This window comes from Carlito syrichta, unplaced genomic scaffold (genome assembly GCF_000164805.1).
Source record: "Carlito syrichta isolate Samal-C Ts95f unplaced genomic scaffold, Tarsius_syrichta-2.0.1 Scaffold309726, whole genome shotgun sequence".
Classification (NCBI taxonomy): Eukaryota; Metazoa; Chordata; class Mammalia; order Primates; family Tarsiidae; genus Carlito; species Carlito syrichta.
In genome coordinates, this window is record NW_007253822.1 from 681,859 (window position 1) to 696,858 (window position 15,000).

At 34.8% G+C, this 15,000-nt stretch overlaps 1 protein-coding gene across 3 annotated transcripts in view; it reads right to left on the reverse strand.

The window, feature by feature from the left end:
- The window catches only part of RSRC1 (arginine and serine rich coiled-coil 1), a 411,086-nt gene that overhangs the window by 74,280 nt on the left and 321,806 nt on the right, over nucleotides 1–15,000 (reverse strand). The gene's annotated exons all lie outside the window — the stretch shown is intronic.

Below are 15,000 nucleotides of genomic sequence, written 5' to 3' on the forward strand. Positions count from 1 at the left end.
AAAAAACAAAGCAGGTGGTATCACATTGCCAGACTTCAAACTTTACTATAAAGCTACAATCATCAAAACAGCTTGGTATTGGTATAGGAACAGGCATATAGATCAATGGAATAGAATTGAGATCCTAGAAGCAAAACCTCAATTTCTCAACCAACTCATCTTCGACAAAGCCTCCACCACCTATCACTGGGGAGAGGAGAACCTATTCAGTAAATGGTGCTGGGAAAACTGGCTGACCACACGCAGAAGATTTAAACAGGATCCCTATCTATCCTCATACACAAAAATGAACTCCAAATGGATCAGAGACCTAAATGTAAAACCTCAAACCATAAGAACCTTAGAAAATGAAGGACATACCCTCATGGAAATTGGAACTGGCATCCAATTCCTGAACAAAACTCGAAACCCACAGGTCATAAGGGATAAGATAGACAAGTGGGACCTCATTAAACTGACAAGCTTCTGCAAAGCCAAAGAAACCATCAAGAGAGCAGAGAGACAGCCTACAGACTAGGAAAAAGTATTTGCCAACTCCAGGTCTGACAAAGGCTTAACATCTTGGATCTACAAGGAACTCAAACGTGCTGAGAAGAAAAAAACAAGCAACCCCATTATAAAATGGGCAAAAGATATGAACAGACACTTCACAAAGGAAGATGTGAGCAGCCAACAGACACATGAAGAAATGCTCAACCTCACTAATCATCAGGGAGATGCAAATCAAAACCACACTGAGATACCACCTAACTCCAGTCAGAATGGCAATTATCTATAGCTCAGAAAATAATAGTTGTTCGAGAAGATGTGGTGAATAGGGAACACTCCTACACTGTTGGTGGGAGTGTAAACTAGTGCAACCTCTGTGGAAAGCAGTGTGGCGATTCCTAAAAGCTCTAAACATCAACCTCCCATATGACCCTGCAATCCCCTTGCTGGGAATATACCCTGAAGAACTCAAATCACTCTATAAAAAAGATACCTGTACACGAATGTTTATCACAGCATTGTTCACAATAGCAAGAACCTGGAACCAACCACGCTGTCCATCAAAATAGGACTGGATTAACAAAATGTGGTACATATACACGATGGAATACTATGCAGCCATAAAAAGAACAAAATCATGAATTTCGCAGCAACCTGGATGGAGCTAGAGTCTATAATACTGAGAGACCTCTCACAGAAACAAAGATCTGAGTATCACATATTCTCACTCATATAGTGGACCTTGATCATCCAACGCACTACCATAAGAAAATGACTGACAGTGGTGGGAAAATATGGGGGGGGGGATGGGACTAATGGTAGTAAACATCTGTCTGGTGATGGGGAAACACCTGTTATCAACCAGGGGGTCTGAATGAAGCATATTTGTATATCTAACCCTTAATTGTACCCCACAATATCAAAATAAAAAATATTGATAAAAATGTAAAAAAACCCCCAAAAACTGGTTGGATAACTTTGTCAAACAATAAATCAACTCATTAAAATTTCTGTGTACCAGAAAAAAAAACCCAAAACAACAACAACAACAAAAAATTACTTGATAAATTCCAACAGAAACCATGGTTAATGAAAGCTCTTAAGAAAAGGGTTTTCACTAAATGCATTTCATTAAAATGTAAAGGCTCACTGATCATTGTTTGTTTCCTTACAACTTTAAGTCTTGTATTCAATAGACATTCATTAAGTATTAAAAAAAAAAAAAAGTTGCTTCCAACAGATGAGCAAAGAAAGTGGTTTTTGGAGATGGGATCTACTCCTGGTGAAGATGTTGATAACATTGTTGAAGTGACAACAAATGAAATATTACATCGACTTGGTTGACAAAGCATTGGAAGCATTTGAAAGGATTGATTTCAATTTTGCATAAAGTTCTATGGTGGGTAAAATGCTATCCAGTAGCATCACATGCTACAGCAAAATCTTTCATGAAAGGAAGATTCAATCAATGCTGCAAACTTCATTGTTGTCTTATTTTAAATTGCTACAGCCACCTCAACCACTAGCAACTACTATTCTGATCAGTCAGCAGTCATCAATATCAAAGCAAAATTCTCCACTAGCAAAAAAATATGACTCACTGAAGCCTTAAATGATAGTTAGCATTTTTTAGCATTATTTTTAAATTAAAGGATGTACATTGTTTTTTAGACACAGTGCTACTGCACACTTAATAGATTATAGTGCAAACATAACTTTTATATGTACTGGAAAATGAAAAATTTTTTGTGACTTGCTTTCTTGCAGTATTCACTTTATTATGGTGGTCTGGAATCATGCCTGCAGTATCTCTGAGGTATTGCCGTATTCTAAATCATCATGAAGATCTGGCTTCGTTATCAAATTCACATTAACATGAATTCCATTAGTGGTTAGTGATGTGTTGAAAAATAGTGCTAAAAGGGAAGATACTTCTGACCTAGCCTAATGAACTTCAACCAAAGATGTGAAGAAATATATCACCTACACATATAAATACTACATAAATTTTATATAAACTATAGATTTAACAGATAATTATATCCCAAATAAGAACATTAATGTCCTCTAGAAGTTCACAGATACTTCCAAGGAAATGATCTATAATCTGTTAAGAATTATTTATTAAGTTCATACAGAATGCCAATTTAAAGAAATCTAGTTGCTTATAATTTTGAATTGTTTAACTTCATTTCATATTGCTATAAATATTAATTTTCCTTAAAAACTTGTCATAAAAAAGCTCTAAAACCATGTGAAGTGATTTATCATCTTCAAGTTTAACTATAACTGTAGGTGAAAATAGGACATTTCTCAGGCTTTTTAATTTATGATATAACAGTGATTTGAATACAGGAGAAATGTAGTAGAAATTTACTCCAGAGTGATGTTTTTAAAACTGAGGATCAGGACCTATTAGTGACTTGTTTTTTTCCTGTTGAAGATGCAATGGAATAAGGGGAAAAACAAATTGGAATGAATAAGGATTTTCTTTTTTTTTTTTAAGTCAGAGTCTCACTCTGTCGCCCAGGCTGGAGAGGAGTGGCATGCTCACGGCCACTATAGCCTCAACCTGCTGGGCTAAGGAAATTCTTTTGCCTCAATATTCCAAGTATGGTTTTGTAAACTTTTTTCAATTTTGTGTACAGATGCATATGTACTTGCAAAATGTAATATACCTAATGTATGTTGCATATATGAAAAAGATGATGTTCAAGAGAAAAGTTGAAAGGGAGGTTTTTTGTTTTTTAGTTTCTAACAAGAGGCTACTTCACGTTATGTTACAAAGAGAAGATGTATTATTTCAATCCTCAAAGTAGGTGCTGGTCAGTGGCACTTCTGACCTGAAGGTTCTTAATGAACTTCAAAAAAGATAATGAATAGAAAGCAATACTCTTAGCTTGGAATTATAAAACAACTTGGATTTAAAAACCAATTTGATTTTTAACAATCATTTATGAATAAAGGAGGTAGAAATAAAGACAGGATATAACAAAAAGCCTGTTTTTGTCACAGAAGGTTTTTCTTTTTCAGTGATCTAATTTTCATGCCTATTGAATCATTATTTGCAGAATGACTTATCCTTTGTTTAGATAAGCATTTTTTTGGTCTTTTCACATAAACAACCCTAATGTGGTATTTTTCTGAAATTTCTTAGTGTTTTTGGCTCTGAAGCCTAATAAGCATATATATTAGTACTATGGTGTTAGCTTTGCTGAGATGAGCGGCACTACAGCAGGGCTTGATTCAAATCACAAGCAATAATGGCTACCTCCAATGGGAGGATTCAACAAGATGACTGAATCCTCTCCTCTCCTCTCATTCCAACAATGTCTTTTCAGTAGTCAGCCATGCAAAGTCTGAGTCATTCTAAGTCCAAAGTCACAGCAAATTCTGTTAATTCACTTAGTATATTGAAAAACATGGCAGGCATCCAAGTTGTATGTCACTTATAAAGGTTTTAGATTAATTAAAATTCTTCATCACAAGAAGAATTCTTTCCTCTAAAATCAAAGTGAGACACCTGTTACCTTGAAGAGGGCTCAAGGAAATTCCTGGTTCCCACTACACTTCTCTCTCCTTCTCTAGTCAGTGGTATGCCATCACTACTACTGCTTTAATTGTAACAACAATAGTTAATCTTTTTGAATGCTGAGTATATGCTAGACTCTGTGTCAGAGCTTCATATATGTTAATGTGAAATATACAACTCTTCCATGCACGAGAAAATAAAGTCTCAAAAAAATTGTGATTTATCCAAAGTCACAATGTTACTCAAGCGTTGCTGATGTCCAATCACCATGTTTCTGACTTCAATTTATGTTCTCAACCACCAGGTACACTGCAGACCTGCCTTCATTTAGAACTAGCTCTGCCTTGAGAAGAAAGTACTGAAAAGAGTCTTGATTCAGAAGGTAAAAGGCTTAGTAACACATTACCTCTTGGGGCTGGGGCTATGATTTCATGTCTCTTCCTCAGATGTATATAGACTTGCTCCATGGCCTCCCCGTTTTTAATCTTGGGTTCTTGTCCACCATTGCCCAAATCCTCTGCCTTACTTCTGCTTGGTTTCCTGTCTAGGATTCTGATTCTTGTTGCATAAGTTTCTCACACTTCAACTTTCTTTCAGTGCAGCCTAACTTTTGATTCTACCTCAATCTTACTTGTCCTGTGTATTGTCTAATGTACTGTATCCAGTCTGACAGTAGATGAAAGAGATTCTTTCTTGACACTGGAGATGATCTGAATTGTGCCTATTGACTGTCTTGGATTATAACAGTTTATAAAGCAGACATGTCCAGAATTGCTCAGATTATGGATTTTATATACACAACTTCAGATTTCTCCATTCTAAAAGAGTGGTTAGTTATCTAACCATAGTAAATTTGCATAAACAATGAGGCTTACATAAACTGTTTTTTTTCTTTTTTTTTTTTTTTTTTGAGTTGGAGTCTCACTCTGTCGCCCAGACTGGAGTGCAGTGGCCGCTCCCGGCCACCGCAGCCTTGACCTGCTGGGCTCTGGCGATCCTTCTGCCTCAGCCTTCTGAGTAGCCAGAATTACAGGCATGCGCTACCACGCCTGGCTGATTTTTTTATTTACTGTAGAGATGAGGTCTTGCTGCCCAGGAGGGTCTCGAACCCGCGGGCTCAGGCAATCCGCTCACCTCAGCCTCCCAAAGGCGCGGGATTACAGGCTGAGCCACCGAGCCTGGCTAAACTGTTTTCTTCGAACAAAATTCTTCACTCCATTTCTTCATTTTACACCAAGTAAATTATATTGAAACAGTTGTAATTTAGAATACATTTTTGACATATGTTATATTAATCCTCCACTTTCCCCTCCCCCACATCACCTAGTAACATGGTTTTAGAAAATAAAGGACATATTACACTACAGAATCCCAGAAATCTAAAATAAACATATAATTTCAAGAAAGGTCAATTACACTAAAGATTGTCATATACATATATTTCTAACAGTAAAAAAAATAAAACAGCCCCTTTCCAAACAAAAAAAGAGGCCGATTTTCTATAAAATTTCTTAGTACAGAAAGAAAGCATTTTGTGGATAAAATATTCTATTTAGAAACTAGATCTAATTTCATTATTTAGAATACATATTGTTTAACATGTAATCAATAATTTAGTATCATTAGAAACTTACTGGAATATGTTATAGTATGTATCTTATGGTCAAAGATAGATTATAAGATATGCTGTAGAAAAGATAGATTATAAGATATGCTGTAGAAGACAAACATTTACACACTCAAATTGGGGTTTGGTCATATTTCTCTTAGCAAAGTTAATAATTCATTATAGTGAACATAATCTGACATCATTAAAGCTATTAATAAGACTTGAGTCTTACTAATGCTAACAATACGAATTTCAAAGAATACCTAAATTTCACCTGTCTTCCTTTAAAAGGTAATTACTACTTCCAGATACTAACCCTTCCAGATACTAACTACTTCCAGATACTAGCCCTACAATTAAGGTATAATATTGTTACTTTGGCTAAGTCATCATAACCTTATATAAACAGAGCCTGATTCAGGCACTTGATAACTTGTTTACCTGATATATGAACACCAGCCTAAATCTTTAGTAAATAGGTATATCTCCTTACTTCTACTAAAATTTAATGTAAGATAATGACAGATAGACAATGCTGCCAGCTTATTCAACTCAATGCAATTTTATTCTCAATAAAGAAGTATAGATCATTCTAACATAGTGTAAAGGCATTAGCTATAACCATTTGATTGATCTTTGCTATACTGTTTCATTTTGCTGAGAAGATGGTGAAGTGTAATGCAAGACTTTGCATGATATTAATCAATGCATCTTCAGTTCCTGATTCCACAGATAAGAATCATATATGCATCACAAAATCATTTTTGCAGCACAGCTTCCTTTAAAGGCAGTTCTAAAATTAAAAGGAGTAAGCTTTTTTTTTTGAGTTGGAGTCTCACTCTGTCGCCCAGACTGGAGTGCAGTGGTCGCTCCTGGCCATCGCTGCCTCGACCTGCTGGGCTCCGACGATCCTTCCGCCTCAGTCTTCCGAGTAGCCGGAATTACAGGCATGCGCTACCACGCCCAGCTGATTTTTTGATTTATTGTAGAGATGAGGTCTCGCTGCCCAGGCGGGTCTCGAACCCGCGGACTCAGGCAATCCACTCACCTCAGCCTCCCAAAGGCATGGGATTACAGGCTGAGCCTCTGAGCCCAGCTAGGAGTAAGCTTTTTAATGATTGAATTAAATGGAAATATTATAAACGTATAATTCTTGATCTTCTTTTAAACTAATAACTATGAAACATGATATAGTTTTAGATCAACTGGATATAGGACTTCCTGGTTTAGTAAACAGACAGACATTTTCCCTCATGTAAATGATATGTTACTATAATAATCAAGAACTGGTTTAAGAAGAAGCCAGGCCACCATGTTTCCAGCTTTGACCCCCTCCCCTACCTTGGGGAGGTGAATCTCCCCTCTCTCTCTCTCTAATTTACTTTCTAAATAAAATATCTAGGATGCTATAAAGGTACAGGAAGTCCCCAACACATGAACAAGTTTGGTTCTGAGTGCACGTTTGTAAGTCCAATTTGTTTTAAGTCCAACAAAGTTAGCTTAGGTGCCCAACTAACAGAATCGGCTATATAGTAGTACTATACATATTTAACGGCTATAGTGACACAGGTGTGTATTGTTAAAGTTCATAACTTAAAGGTCTGTATGTAGGGGACTTACTGTAAACATAAGTAAAATTTTAAGGAGAATTTGAGTACAGTAGAACTAACACATGTAAAATATATGACCTGTCCGGCACTATTCTAAATGGTGTACATATATCAGCTTTGACGAATAGATATTTTCATCAGCCTCATTGTGTAGAAGAGGAAATTGAGGCACAGTTAAGGGTATATAGCTACTAAGTAATAAATTGAATCCAGGAAATTTGGCTCCAGAGAATTACTTTTAATCAGTATGACAAACTTCTTTATAAACTACATCTGAATGAAAGAAACAGTTTTGAGAGAAAGCAGGAGTGTAGTCACCAAGGAGTGTTTTTATCTCAGGGTAACAAAATCAAGATAATGCAACTGAACTAAAAAAAAAAATCTATGTTTAGTGATGAAAAATTTTAAACAAAATCTTCTCCTAATATAAGCGGTATAGACTTTAATACTTGAGTTACTTACAGCTAACTTGAACAAAAATTATAAAGTATATTTGCAGAAAGTAATTTTTCCTCACAGGCAACAGTATGATCGAATAGTTTTTTCTGTGCTAGTATTTAATTGTTATTGTAAAAATACAGAAAACTTAGTCAAGTAAAATAAATTAATCCTCACTGTGGACAGAACATATAATACATATGTTCTGACATTTCAATAAAGTCAATCAATCTAATAAAAACATAAGAAATATGTCATGTTTTCATGTAAACCTTTGCCTCATTTAGTAATCGCCAAACAAATTAGCCTAAAATTATATATTAATGTATCTTATACTCTGCTGCCATTTCAAGTACATTAATCATGCCTTCCTAAATTGACTGCAAGTTCCTTAAGAGCAAGAGAGAGAAGCATATCTTACATTTCTGCATCCCTCAAGGTGTATATGCAAAATTATGCTAAAAAACAAAACAAGGGCAACAACTAAAATGTTATAAAGTCTAGAAAATGGTTTCATATATAACATATCACCACTATATCTTTAGACAGTAGATAGGTTATTAACATATTTATTAACAGAGGGGGAACTTGGTTCAAAGGGACCACCTAAGGTCATATACAATGAAAAAACACCAATCTCTATTTGATTTACTGTATTTTGTTATCTGTTTTCATGTTTATTTTCGGACTTTCTCCCACCCTCTAGAATGTATGCTCTTTGAGAGTGTGAGCCTTGATTTTCTTTTTCTCTGGTCCATTCATATGGCTTAGAACAGTACCCTGCATGTAATGATTGTTCAGTAAATATTTTTTGAATTGACAAAAGTAAAGGAATGAATGATAAAAGAATAATCACTATACTCTTTTGTGTTGCAATCCCGAGTAATAACAATAGTTTACACTTGTATAGTAATGTGTAATTATGAAGTGCTTTTAAAATACTATCTACCATTTCATATTATAATGATTACAGGCAAATTCTACCATCTTCTCCACTTTGGAGTCACAGTGAGTTTAAGTGACTTAATTCGGTCACAGAGCGGGGACTCTGACCTCCATTCCTTCACTTTAGCTAGGGGAAGCTAGGGTTATTTCCAGAAGAGTGCAAATGACTCCTAAGATGACACTAGCCTCCCTAGGTTACTCCCGAATGCACACCTCTGGACATTCCATATATGTATGTTGGCTTCCTAATGTTTAATTTATATTGGAAATATCTGACTGAATAGAAAGCCTGTAGCTTTGGGTTGGTCTTGAAATTTATGTTTATAGAGAACAGAATATATTTAAATCGGTAAGGAAATACATGAGAGTTGGCCACTGCAGGCCTAATAATAGTGAAATAGATATCAGTATACCTGCATTCCATGTACATGAATATCTTATGTAAATAAATAAAATCCATAAAGAGTATAGCTGAACATGCATAAAGCAAAAATGTTATTATTGAGCTATTAGGAAAATAAAGAATTCCTTGCTTTGTTAAAAAGTTAAAAATTAATAGCACACATTTACTTGAAGCACTGAAACTGAGGAGCAAATAGCTGATGCCATGTAATATGAAACAGATAAAACCATATACAAGGGAAAGGTTAAAAATATTTAGCAATCAAGTTCTTGCAGACATGGAATCAAGGGGATTGTAAAGGACAGATTACTGGTGAGGAAAATAAGACAGATGGCTAGGATAAGTGACTGAGTATTCTTGGGTGATTTTTTTTTTTTTACTAAGTAAGAACTTGAGAAAAAATTTGCAACAAAGCAATATATTCAGGCTAAGCAGATTAATTTTCTTCTTAAAGAAAATAGTACTTAACATTAGAACTAATGTGTTAAAAGACTACATAAATATTTCTAAAAAATACATTATAAAATATGTAGAAATATTAAATCTGATACACAGGAAACACAGATTTCCTAAAAGCATTTTTTAAATCTTATAATGGAACCAACTAGGAAAGCGGGATATTAAGTGTTTAAATCTAAAAAGGAAATAATACTGCATATTACAATAGATAGCTAATTCAGGATGAGGGCTAGAAAAGACAATTCTCTTACTTATGTCTAACCTACTTAGATCAACATGTCAACGGAATAAACAGCAACTCCTGAATAATACCATGTACCTGCTAACTTCTCTCTTTCAATGCCATGCCAATTTTCTTATAAAGGGTATCTACAAGGATCAAAGGATACTTCAGAACCCCAATCATTCATCTTCTTCTCTGGTTCTTGGTGACAAACCACCGTGGAGGAAAGAAGGAATTTTTACCAGTTCTCTCTTTGAGTGTGGTAAGACTTGGTGCTAAATGTGTCTTATGTTAGAAACCACAAAGCATCAGAACAGGCAAAATCTCAGAGAAAAGGACCCAAGACACGAGATGATTAGGTCTGGCTCTGGTCTGAAGGCTGGGTGTGGCGAGGACACTGTATCTTATACAGACAAGTCAGTCAGTAGGGAGAAAAGCAGATAGAGGTGCTGGGACAAGGACACAGACATAGTGACAAAATGTGCCTGACTGCAATACGTCACCTGTTGGGTGTACCAGAAACCAAGTGAGGCAACCGAATACAGGTACAGATCTAAGTGAGGAGAGGAAAACTTTCTAGTAAACAAATGCTTGGGAGCTGGAGGGCAGTATCCAGAGAGGAAGGCAAAGGACAGAGGAAGAACAAACTAAATCATATTATTTTTGAACACTGGTGTAAGGGTTGTGATTTAGGCAGGCTGTTGACTGCTTGGGTTTGTGTCCTAGCTTCACCTCTTATTAGTTACAGAGCAAGCTGTTAAGCACTGTGCCTTAGTTCCCAGTCCTCCCTATAGGACAGAAATAATAACAGCACAAACCTCAGCAAGTTCATGAGGATTAAGAGTGTTAAAATATGTGAAGTACTTAGAACACTGCCAGGCACTCCCTTTGCCTTTCAGTTACTTATATTCTTTACCTCAACTTCACCAAAGGATTATAACAACAACAACAAAAGATGAAATTAAGGTAACGCTAATCTATTTTACTTCATGTCAATCAGCTGTGGCAAAAGATTTGATGAATTTCAAGTCAAATAAATGAGACTTGAGGATTGTTCTAAGTCTTAACTTGAGCTACTTCATATTATGTTCATATTTTCAATGTCCACCATTTCCATGAATAATTTAGAATGGGTTGCCTAACACCTTTGGAAACAAAAATATCTGAAGTTAAAAAACTAGCAGATGGGTAGAGCTATTTTGAATAAACACAAGGGGAAAAAGAATTCAAAACCTACTAGACTTATACCACAAATAAGAAATTCAAATGCAAAGAGAAACTATTATGCTTGTAAGTGGATTTGTTTATTTTTTCATGGGCATTTTTACTTTAATGAAATAGAGTGGAGTCAAAAATGCGAGAGGGTGCTAAATATAGGAAAAATTAGAGTTATATTGGGAAACTTTTAAAAAATATATATTTTTATTTTTAAATTGTGAAGTACAATTAAGGGTTAGGTATACAAATAGTCATTGTGCAGGTACCCTTGTTGATGAGGTATATCTCCCCCTTCCCCAAGCAGATATTGACTATCATTAATCCCACCTCCCTGCCCCTCCCTGCTCCCACCGTAGTTTCCCGCTTCTGTCACTCCTTTTCTATAAGTGGATTTAAAACATAATTATCACCCATAAGTACACACTGAATTAAATATAAAAATATACAGAAAACCTAAATAGTTAGGCTAAAGTATTCAGTAATAGAGAAAGAAGTTAAAGAAAGAAGATGAAATAATTCTTTTTTTTTTATTTTTTTATTTGGAGTTTCACTCCGTTGCCCAGGCTGGAGTACAGTGGCACACTCACGGCCACCCCAGCATCGACCTGCTGGGCTCTGGCGATCCTTCTTCCTCAGCCTTCCAAGTAGCCAGAACTATAGCGTGCTACCATGCTTGGCTAATTTTGAATTTATTGTAGAGACGAGGTCTTGCCAAGTTGCCTGGGCTGGTTTCAAACTTGTGGGCTCAGGCAATTCGCTCGGCTCGGCCTCCCAAAGTGCTGGGATTACAGGCTGAGCCACCAAGCCTGATCTGAAATAATTTTTAATTATGTATTTTAAAAATATAGTTAGAACTCTTTTTTAAAAGCATGGGGAAAAAGAGAAAGTCAAAATAAAGTATTTATTAAGTCAAAGAATAACAAAGACAACAAAATGGAAAGATTTAATACAGTCTTTGTTCCTAAAATATAATCTAGAACTAGAAAACAAGTGGGAAATTGTAAACCTAAACTTTAAATATTCTGTTTGACTTTTACTAAAAGATGTAATCTTCATATAATTCAACTAAAATGAAAAGAGTTAGTAAATGGCTCAAGAAAGAGGGCCCATCACCAATGTACTAGAGATATTTACAAAGTAGAAAATCAACTGAGCAATACGAAGACCATTAAACCCACTCTAAATGGGTTCCCACTGTTCAGAGGGTAGAAGGCAAGTAGTCATCCTGGACAAGTTTTGGTGTGTAGCCTGACTTTCATTTGGATACAATGCTTGCAAACATAATTATGTCACTGATTTAAGAACACTCAAAGAAAAGGATTGCATAATAGTCAGAAAGAATTTGCATGGCGCAGATCTTGCTATGCTAACACAATAGCTTTTTTTAAATAACAGAGAGTGGATCAAAGAAGCTGGGTAGAAAACATTTATCTCTATTTTTACAGTGCTTGCAATTCTGTACTGCATATCAGCATGCTGAGAAATTAAGAGACAAATTGTATAAATGCTGTGACAAAGTGAATTACTCATGGCTTACAGATAGAAAATAACAAATTATGATTCTTTTAAACACAGAAGTACATGAACACAAACTGACCTATTGCAGGTTTAAATTTGCAGCTAGACTAATTATGTGAAATAAAATAAATATAGCTTATACATTAATCACTTCCAGGATAAAGTTAATTTAATAGCACTCAAATATGTAGACAACCCACAAGAAAAAGATATTGGAAGCAAATGACAACAAAGACTCTAGCAAGTTAATTTACTTTTACCTACAAAAAATAAGCAAAAGACACCTATTGAATGAAAAACACACTTTTCATCTTTTGAAATTAGTGTCTTATAAGTTATTTTATCAGTAAAATAACGTGGTAATAATTTACTTATGCTTTTCAGATGCACAGAAAATTCAGTGAGCTCTGGTAAAGATAAATCCACATTAGTAAATATTGATACTGTTTTGACATTCTTTGGTTTCATTGTGCATGATTGTAATTCATTAGAGTAACAGCTTAATGGGTAAGGGCCTGTTTTAGAAAAGGGACATAACCCATGCCTGTAATTCCGGCTACTTGGAAGGCTGAGGCGGAAGGACTGCCGGAGCCCAGCAGGTCAAGGCTGTGGTGGCCGGGAGCGGCCACTGCACTCCAGTCTGGGCGACAGAGTGAGACTCCAACTCAAAAAAAAAAAAAAAGAAAGAAAAGGGACATAACAAAGGAGGGCTATACTTTTAATGAGATTGTGAGGACCATTGCAAGTTCAAGAAAAGCGACTTAAACATGAATTTAAGAGAATAAAGGGAAGCTTGTCATTCATTTTTCATTTATAATGCAATAATTCAGTTTTTACTAAGTGTAAAGACATCATGGATACTAAATCCTTTATAATCCTGCAGTTTATACTCTAGTTAGGATGCCAGATTCATAAAGATGCTAATTAAAACAGCCATGATGGAAGGAATATGCTTTTTCAACAATTCTCAAGAACTGAAATGGAAAATGTACTGTATAGTCTAGAGTAAGTATATGGTCAGTATGACTTAGTGAAAAGTTTAAATTAAAAATTATCTTAGAAAGATTACAATATAGCTACTTATGAAGTTCTTAAAGTATAATTTTAAAGATGCTTAGAACTAATTTAATGAAAAAAGAGAGACAGAAAAATCAACTGTCAATATGTAAATGAGGAGTTGTGAAGTACTGAAAGATTCCTTTCACTAGGATAACCATTTATATTTTTTCATAAAAACAAATCACTTAGCTACTTCAGTATCTGTAGGTACTATCAGTGCTATTCACTTTCAATTGATATGAATTCAATTAAGATCTGAATTAATGGGATTAGGCTAATAACTATTGAAACATATTTTCACTGTGTTGGTTGGTAATCAGTACTACTCTTGTGATTTACAGTACCACAGTGTTTTATAAGGGCCATTACGTTATTAATTAGCTACATTGATCACAATGCCACACAACACAGCAGTAATTTGCTCAGACTGCTTTGCATTTAGTATATCTATTTGTACTATGGACATGCCATAAGCAAAACTGAAATCAGATAGATTGCTTCCACTAGCAATGACAAGATGTGCATTTCAGAGAGGCAAAGGAAGAGAATTCTATTAAAGATTCTTGCCATTGGAATTCATTTGTTTTTGCAGTATACCATAATATAGGTTGATGCTGGATAAGATCATAAAGTCAGGATTTCTAGGGGTCAACTAAGGTAAGAACACCATGTATGTATAAGATCATATTATATATGTATAAATTCATCCACATTTAGTCTGAATCTATTTGTAAGGTTCTACCACCTAAATCTACAGAAGTTTTGTTTTGTTTTTGGATTGGCTTTGAGGATGTGGATCTGAATCTGATGAGAAGCTGAATCTGATGAGAAGCTGGTTTCTACTGAATTTCAGCTTCCATTTGTAGGCTGAGAGCGCAAAATTTTTTTTCCTGTTTGTTATAGCAAAAGATATGTACATACTAAGGTAAAATTTTCAAATTTTGGATTTAGATAATAGCACTCAAAGTCCAAATTTTGGTACACATAATCAGGCTTCAACTTCTAAAAGCTTGTAAGAGGAAATCATTACTCTGCTAAATTTAACCAGTAAAGTGAAATGATTGCTCAAGCAGATCATCAACTTAACTGAGAAGTATTTGCCTGAATCTTGCTTTAAACACTGCAATTTACAACAGTATATGTATATAAAGCCTGTATGAAGAAAAAAAGACAAAATTTTCACTCACATAAGTGATAGATAGCAAACTAAAGAATTTGATGTAGGAGATTAAAATGTTTTAAATTTTTAAATGTAGTATTTTGGGGGGATTGCTTAAATGTTATTAAAGGAAAGGGAAACTTGAATCTTAAAAATTAAGAAACACATTTTCTAATTTAAATTATGACTATTTCTGTTATTTCTGATTTTATTGTTCTCTCTTAACAGCTTTTAAAAAAAGTTTTGTTAGCTAGAGGACTTTCCTTCATCACTGCTAAAATTTTAAAGATCTATATATAAGTTCTATCTATTTCTATGGTTGATTTTGATAATTTATT